The 5,000-nt window shown below is 46.0% G+C and overlaps 15 non-coding genes and 1 pseudogene across 15 annotated transcripts in view; all 16 read right to left on the reverse strand.

The window, feature by feature from the left end:
- Positions 1-114: 114 nt before the first annotated feature.
- On the reverse strand, positions 115-233 carry LOC133436817 (5S ribosomal RNA). The gene has a single exon (XR_009780324.1). It is a non-coding gene; the product is annotated as a 5S ribosomal RNA (ribosomal RNA).
- A 199-nt stretch (positions 234-432) lies between these two features.
- Positions 433-551, reverse strand: LOC133436975 (5S ribosomal RNA). Its single transcript, XR_009780462.1, has one exon. It is a non-coding gene; the product is annotated as a 5S ribosomal RNA (ribosomal RNA).
- A 199-nt stretch (positions 552-750) lies between these two features.
- Positions 751-869, reverse strand: LOC133436794 (5S ribosomal RNA). Its single transcript, XR_009780302.1, has one exon. It is a non-coding gene; the product is annotated as a 5S ribosomal RNA (ribosomal RNA).
- Positions 870-1,068: 199 nt separating this feature from the next.
- LOC133436910 (5S ribosomal RNA) lies at positions 1,069-1,187 on the reverse strand. Its single transcript, XR_009780411.1, has one exon. It is a non-coding gene; the product is annotated as a 5S ribosomal RNA (ribosomal RNA).
- A 199-nt stretch (positions 1,188-1,386) lies between these two features.
- On the reverse strand, positions 1,387-1,495 carry LOC133436956 (5S ribosomal RNA; annotated as a pseudogene).
- A 217-nt stretch (positions 1,496-1,712) lies between these two features.
- Positions 1,713-1,831, reverse strand: LOC133436829 (5S ribosomal RNA). Its single transcript, XR_009780335.1, has one exon. It is a non-coding gene; the product is annotated as a 5S ribosomal RNA (ribosomal RNA).
- Positions 1,832-2,030: 199 nt separating this feature from the next.
- Positions 2,031-2,149, reverse strand: LOC133436977 (5S ribosomal RNA). Its single transcript, XR_009780463.1, has one exon. It is a non-coding gene; the product is annotated as a 5S ribosomal RNA (ribosomal RNA).
- A 217-nt stretch (positions 2,150-2,366) lies between these two features.
- On the reverse strand, positions 2,367-2,485 carry LOC133436845 (5S ribosomal RNA). The gene has a single exon (XR_009780350.1). It is a non-coding gene; the product is annotated as a 5S ribosomal RNA (ribosomal RNA).
- A 217-nt stretch (positions 2,486-2,702) lies between these two features.
- Positions 2,703-2,821, reverse strand: LOC133436795 (5S ribosomal RNA). Its single transcript, XR_009780303.1, has one exon. It is a non-coding gene; the product is annotated as a 5S ribosomal RNA (ribosomal RNA).
- A 200-nt stretch (positions 2,822-3,021) lies between these two features.
- LOC133436873 (5S ribosomal RNA) lies at positions 3,022-3,140 on the reverse strand. Its single transcript, XR_009780377.1, has one exon. It is a non-coding gene; the product is annotated as a 5S ribosomal RNA (ribosomal RNA).
- A 199-nt stretch (positions 3,141-3,339) lies between these two features.
- Positions 3,340-3,458, reverse strand: LOC133436894 (5S ribosomal RNA). Its single transcript, XR_009780396.1, has one exon. It is a non-coding gene; the product is annotated as a 5S ribosomal RNA (ribosomal RNA).
- A 217-nt stretch (positions 3,459-3,675) lies between these two features.
- LOC133436815 (5S ribosomal RNA) lies at positions 3,676-3,794 on the reverse strand. The gene has a single exon (XR_009780322.1). It is a non-coding gene; the product is annotated as a 5S ribosomal RNA (ribosomal RNA).
- A 199-nt stretch (positions 3,795-3,993) lies between these two features.
- Positions 3,994-4,112, reverse strand: LOC133436978 (5S ribosomal RNA). The gene has a single exon (XR_009780464.1). It is a non-coding gene; the product is annotated as a 5S ribosomal RNA (ribosomal RNA).
- Positions 4,113-4,329: 217 nt separating this feature from the next.
- On the reverse strand, positions 4,330-4,448 carry LOC133436979 (5S ribosomal RNA). Its single transcript, XR_009780465.1, has one exon. It is a non-coding gene; the product is annotated as a 5S ribosomal RNA (ribosomal RNA).
- Positions 4,449-4,647: 199 nt separating this feature from the next.
- LOC133436877 (5S ribosomal RNA) lies at positions 4,648-4,766 on the reverse strand. Its single transcript, XR_009780381.1, has one exon. It is a non-coding gene; the product is annotated as a 5S ribosomal RNA (ribosomal RNA).
- A 199-nt stretch (positions 4,767-4,965) lies between these two features.
- LOC133436836 (5S ribosomal RNA) overlaps positions 4,966-5,000 on the reverse strand; it is a 119-nt gene continuing 84 nt past the window's right edge. Inside the window, exon 1 of the ribosomal RNA XR_009780342.1 lies at positions 4,966-5,000. This exon is cut by the window's right edge and continues 84 nt beyond it. This is a non-coding gene — a ribosomal RNA (5S ribosomal RNA).

Consider the following 5,000-nt stretch of genomic DNA (forward strand, 5'->3'; position numbering starts at 1 on the left):
GGAGTTAAAGTGCCTTAACCATGTGCAAAACACTTTAGGACGTGAGCTGTCGCTGTTACCACGTTGAAATTTGTGAGGGTAGATTAAGCGAGAGCGCTCTCTGCTGGTTGAAAAAGCTTACAGCACCTGGTATTCCCAGGCGGTCTCCCATTCAAGTACTAACCAGGCCCGACCCTGCTTAGCTTCCGAGATCAGACGAGATCGGGCGCATCCAGGCTGGTATGGCCGTAAGCAGAAGCTGCAGCTTGAAATACCTCTTATATGGAGTTGAAGATAAGTCATAGAATATAAGTCATTGATTTGTTGGTTTTATTTGTTGGAGTTAAAGTGCCTTAACCATGTGCAAAACACTTTAGGACGTGAGCTGTCGCTGTTACCACGTTGAAATATGTGTGGGTAGATTAAGCGAGAGCGCTCTCTGCTGGTTGAAAAAGCTTACAGCACCTGGTATTCCCAGGCGGTCTCCCATCCAAGTACTAACCAGGCCCGACCCTGCTTAGCTTCCGAGATCAGACGAGATCGGGCGCATCCAGGCTGGTATGGCCGTAAGCAGAAGCTGCAGCTTGAAATACCTCTGATATGGAGTTGAAGATAAGTCATAGAATATAAGTCATTGATTTGTTGGTTTTATTTGTTGGAGTTAAAGTGCCTTAACCATGTGCAAAACACTTTAGGACGTGAGCTGTCGCTGTTACCACGTTGAAATATGTGTGGGTAGATTAAGCGAGAGCGCTCTCTGCTGGTTGAAAAAGCTTACAGCACCTGGTATTCCCAGGCGGTCTCCCATCCAAGTACTAACCAGGCCCGACCCTGCTTAGCTTCCGAGATCAGACGAGATCGGGCGCATCCAGGCTGGTATGGCTGTAAGCAGAAGCTGCAGCTTGAAATACCTCTTATATGGAGTTGAAAATAAGTCATAGCATATAAGTCATTGATTTGTTGGTTTTATTTGTTGGAGTTAAAGTGCCTTAACCATGTGCAAAACCCTTTAGGACGTGAGCTGTCGCTGTTACCACGTTGAAATATGTGTGGGTAGATTAAGCGAGAGCGCTCTCTGCAGGTTGAAAAAGCTTACAGCACCTGGTATTCCCAGGCGGTCTCCAATCCAAGTACTAACCAGGCCCGACCCTGCTTAGCTTCCGAGATCAGACGAGACCGGGCGCATCCAGGCTGGTATGGCCGTAAGCAGAAGCTGCAGCTTGAAATACCTCTTATATGGAGTTGAAGATAAGTCATAGAATATAAGTCATTGATCTGTTGGTTTTATTTGTTGGAGTTAAAGTGCCTTAACCATGTGCAAAACACTTTAGGACGTGAGCTGTCGCAGTTACCACGTTGAAATATGTGTGGCTAGATTAAGCGAGAGCGTTCTCTGCTGGTTGAAAAAGCTTACAGCACCTGGTACTCCCAGGCAGTCTCCCATCCAAGTACTAACCAGGCCCGACCCTGCTTAGCTTCCGAGATCAGACGCATCCAGGCATGTATGGCCGTAAGCAGAAGCTGCAGCTTGAAATACTTCTTATATGGAGTTGAAGATAAGTCATAGAATATATGTCATTGATTTGTTGGTGATAATAATTTAGAAGCGCTTATTTGTTGGAGTTAAGGTGCCTTAACTATGTGTAAAACACTTTAGGACGTGAGCTGTCGCTGTTACCACGTTGAAATATGTGTGGGTAGATTAAGCGAGAGCGCTCTCTGCTGGTTGAAAAAGCTTACAGCACCTGGTATTCCCAGGCGGTCTCCCATCCAAGTACTAACCAGGCCCGACCCTGCTTAGCTCCCGAGATCAGACGAGATCGGGCGCATCCAGGCTGGTATGGCCGTAAGCAGAAGCTGCAGCTTGAAATACCTCTTATATGGAGTTGAAGATAAGTCATAGAATATAAGTCATTGATTTGTTGGTTTTATTTGTTGGAGTTAAAGTGCCTTAACCATGTGCAAAACACTTTAGGACGTGAGCTGTCGCTGTTACCACGTTGAAATATGTGTGGGTAGATTAAGCGAGCGCACTCTCTGCTGGTTGAAAAAGCTTACAGCACCTGGTATTCCCAGGCGGTCTCCCATCCAAGTACTAACCAGGCCCGACCCTGCTTAGCTTCCGAGATCAGACGAGATCGGGCGCATCCAGGCTGGTATGGCCGTAAGCTGAAGCTGCAGCTTGAAATACTTCTTATATGGAGTTGAAGATAAGTCATATAATACAAGTCATTGATTTGTTGGTGATAATAATTTAGAAGCGCTTATTTGTTGGAGTTAAAGTGCCTTAACCATGTGCAAAACACTTTAGGACGTGAGCTGTCGCTGTTACCACGGTGAAATATGTGTGGGTAGATTAAGCTAGAGGGTTCTCTGCTGGTTGAAAAAGCTTACAGCACCTGGTATTCCCAGGCGGTCTCCCATCCAAGTACTAACCAGGCCCGACCCTGCTTAGCTTCCGAGATCAGACAAGATCGGGCGCATCCAGGCTGGTATGGCCGTAAGCTGAAGCTGCAGCTTGAAATACCTCTTATATGGAGTTGAAGATAAGTCATATAATATAAGTCATTGATTTGTTGGTGATAATAATTTAGAAGCGCATATTTGTTGGAGTTAAAGTGCCTTAACCATGTGAAAAACCCTTTAGGACGTGAGCTGTCGCTGTTACCACGTTGAAATATGTGTGGGTAGATTAAGCGAGAGCGCTCTCTGCTGGTTGAAAAAGCTTACAGCACCTGGTATTCCCAGGCGGTCTCCCATCCAAGTACTAACCAGGCCCGACCCTGCTTAGCTTCCGAGATCAGACGAGATCGGGCGCATCCAGGCTGGTATGGCTGTAAGCAGAAGCTGCAGCTTGAAATACCTCTTATATGGAGTTGAAAATAAGTCATAGCATATAAGTCATTGATTTGTTGGTTTTATTTGTTGGAGTTAAAGTGCCTTAACCATGTGCAAAACCCTTTAGGACGTGAGCTGTCGCTGTTACCACGTTGAAATATGTGTCGGTAGATTAAGCGAGAGCGCTCTACTGCAGGTTGAAAAAGCTTACAGCACCTGGTATTCCCAGGCGGTCTCCCATCCAAGTACTAACCAGGCCCGACCCTGCTTAGCTTCCGAGATCAGACGAGACCGGGCGCATCCAGGCTGGTATGGCCGTAAGTAGAAGCTGCAGCTTGAAATACCTCTTATATGGAGTTGAAGATAAGTCATAGAATATAAGTCATTGATCTGTTGGTTTTATTTGTTGGAGTTAAAGTGCCTTAACCATGTGCAAAACACTTTAGGACGTGAGCTGTCACAGTTACCACGTTGAAATATGTGTGGCTAGATTAAGCGAGAGCGTTCTCTGCTGGTTGAAAAAGCTTACAGCACCTGGTACTCCCAGGCAGTCTCCCATCCAAGTACTAACCAGGCCCGACCCTGCTTAGCTTCCGAGATCAGACGAGATCAGGCGCATCCAGGCTGGTATGGCCGTAAGCAGAAGCTGCAGCTTGAAATACTTCTTATATGGAGTTGAAGATAAGTAATAGAATATATGTCATTGATTTGTTGGTGATAATAATTTAGAAGCGCTTATTTGTTGGAGTTAAGGTGCCTTAACTATGTGCAAAACACTTTAGGACGTGAGCTGTCGCTGTTACCACGTTGAAATATGTGTGGGTAGATTAAGCGAGAGCGTTCTCTGCTGGTTGAAAAAGCTTACAGCACCTGGTATTCCCAGGCGGTCTCCCATCCAAGTACTAACCAGGCCCGACCCTGCTTAGCTCCCGAGATCAGATGAGATCGGGCGCATCCAGGCTGGTATGGCCGTAAGCAGAAGCTGCAGCTTGAAATACCTCTTATATGGAGTTGAAGATAAGTCATAGAATATAAGTCATTGATTTGTTGGTTTTATTTGTTGGAGTTAAAGTGCCTTAACCATGTGCAAAACACTTTAGGACGTGAGCTGTCGCTGTTACCACGTTGAAATATGTGTGGGTAGATTAAGCGAGAGCACTCTCTGCTGGTTGAAAAAGCTTACAGCACCTGGTATTCCCAGGCGGTCTCCCATCCAAGTACTAACCAGGCCCGACCCTGCTTAGCTTCCGAGATCAGACGAGATCGGGCGCATCCAGGCTGGTATGGCCGTAAGCTGAAGCTGCAGCTTGAAATACTTCTTATATGGAGTTGAAGATAAGTCATATAATATAAGTCATTGATTTGTTGGTGATAATAATTTAGAAGCGCTTATTTGTTGGAGTTAAAGTGCCTTAACCATGTGCAAAACACTTTAGGACGTGAGCTGTCGCTGTTACCACGTTGAAATATGTGTGGGTAGATTAAGCTAGAGGGTTCTCTGCTGGTTGAAAAAGCTTACAGCACCTGGTATTCCCAGGCGGTCTCCCATCCAAGTACTAACCAGGCCCGACCCTGCTTAGCTTCCGAGATCAGACGAGATCGGGCGCATCCAGGCTGGTATGGCCGTAAGCAGAAGCTGCAGCTTGAAATACCTCTTATATGGAGTTGAAGATAAGTCATAGAATATAGGTCATAGATTTGTTGGTTTTATTTGTTGGAGTTAAAGTGCCTTAACCATGTGCAAAACACTTCAGGACGTGAGCTGTCGCTTTTACCACGTTGAAATATGTGTGGGTAGATTAAGCGAGAGCGCTCTCTGCTGGTTGAAAAAACTTACAGCACCTGGTATTCCCAGGCGGTCTCCCATTCAAGTACTAACCAGGCCCGACCCTGCTTAGCTTCCGAGATCAGACGAGATCAGGCGCATCCAGGCTGGTATGGCCGTAAGCAGAAGCTGCAGCTTGAAATACCTCTTATATGGAGTTGAAGATAAGTCATAGAATATAAGTCATTGATTTGTTGGTTTTATTTGTTGGAGTTAAAGTGCCTTAACCATGTGCAAAACACTTTAGGACGTGAGCTGTCGCTGTTACCACGTTGAAATATGTGTGGGTAGATTAAGCGAGAGCGCTCTCTGCTGGTTGAAAAAGCTTACAGCACCTGGTATTCCCAGGCGGTCTCCC

Source organism: Cololabis saira, unplaced genomic scaffold (assembly GCF_033807715.1).
Source record: "Cololabis saira isolate AMF1-May2022 unplaced genomic scaffold, fColSai1.1 scf068, whole genome shotgun sequence".
NCBI classification, from domain to species: Eukaryota; Metazoa; Chordata; class Actinopteri; order Beloniformes; family Belonidae; genus Cololabis; species Cololabis saira.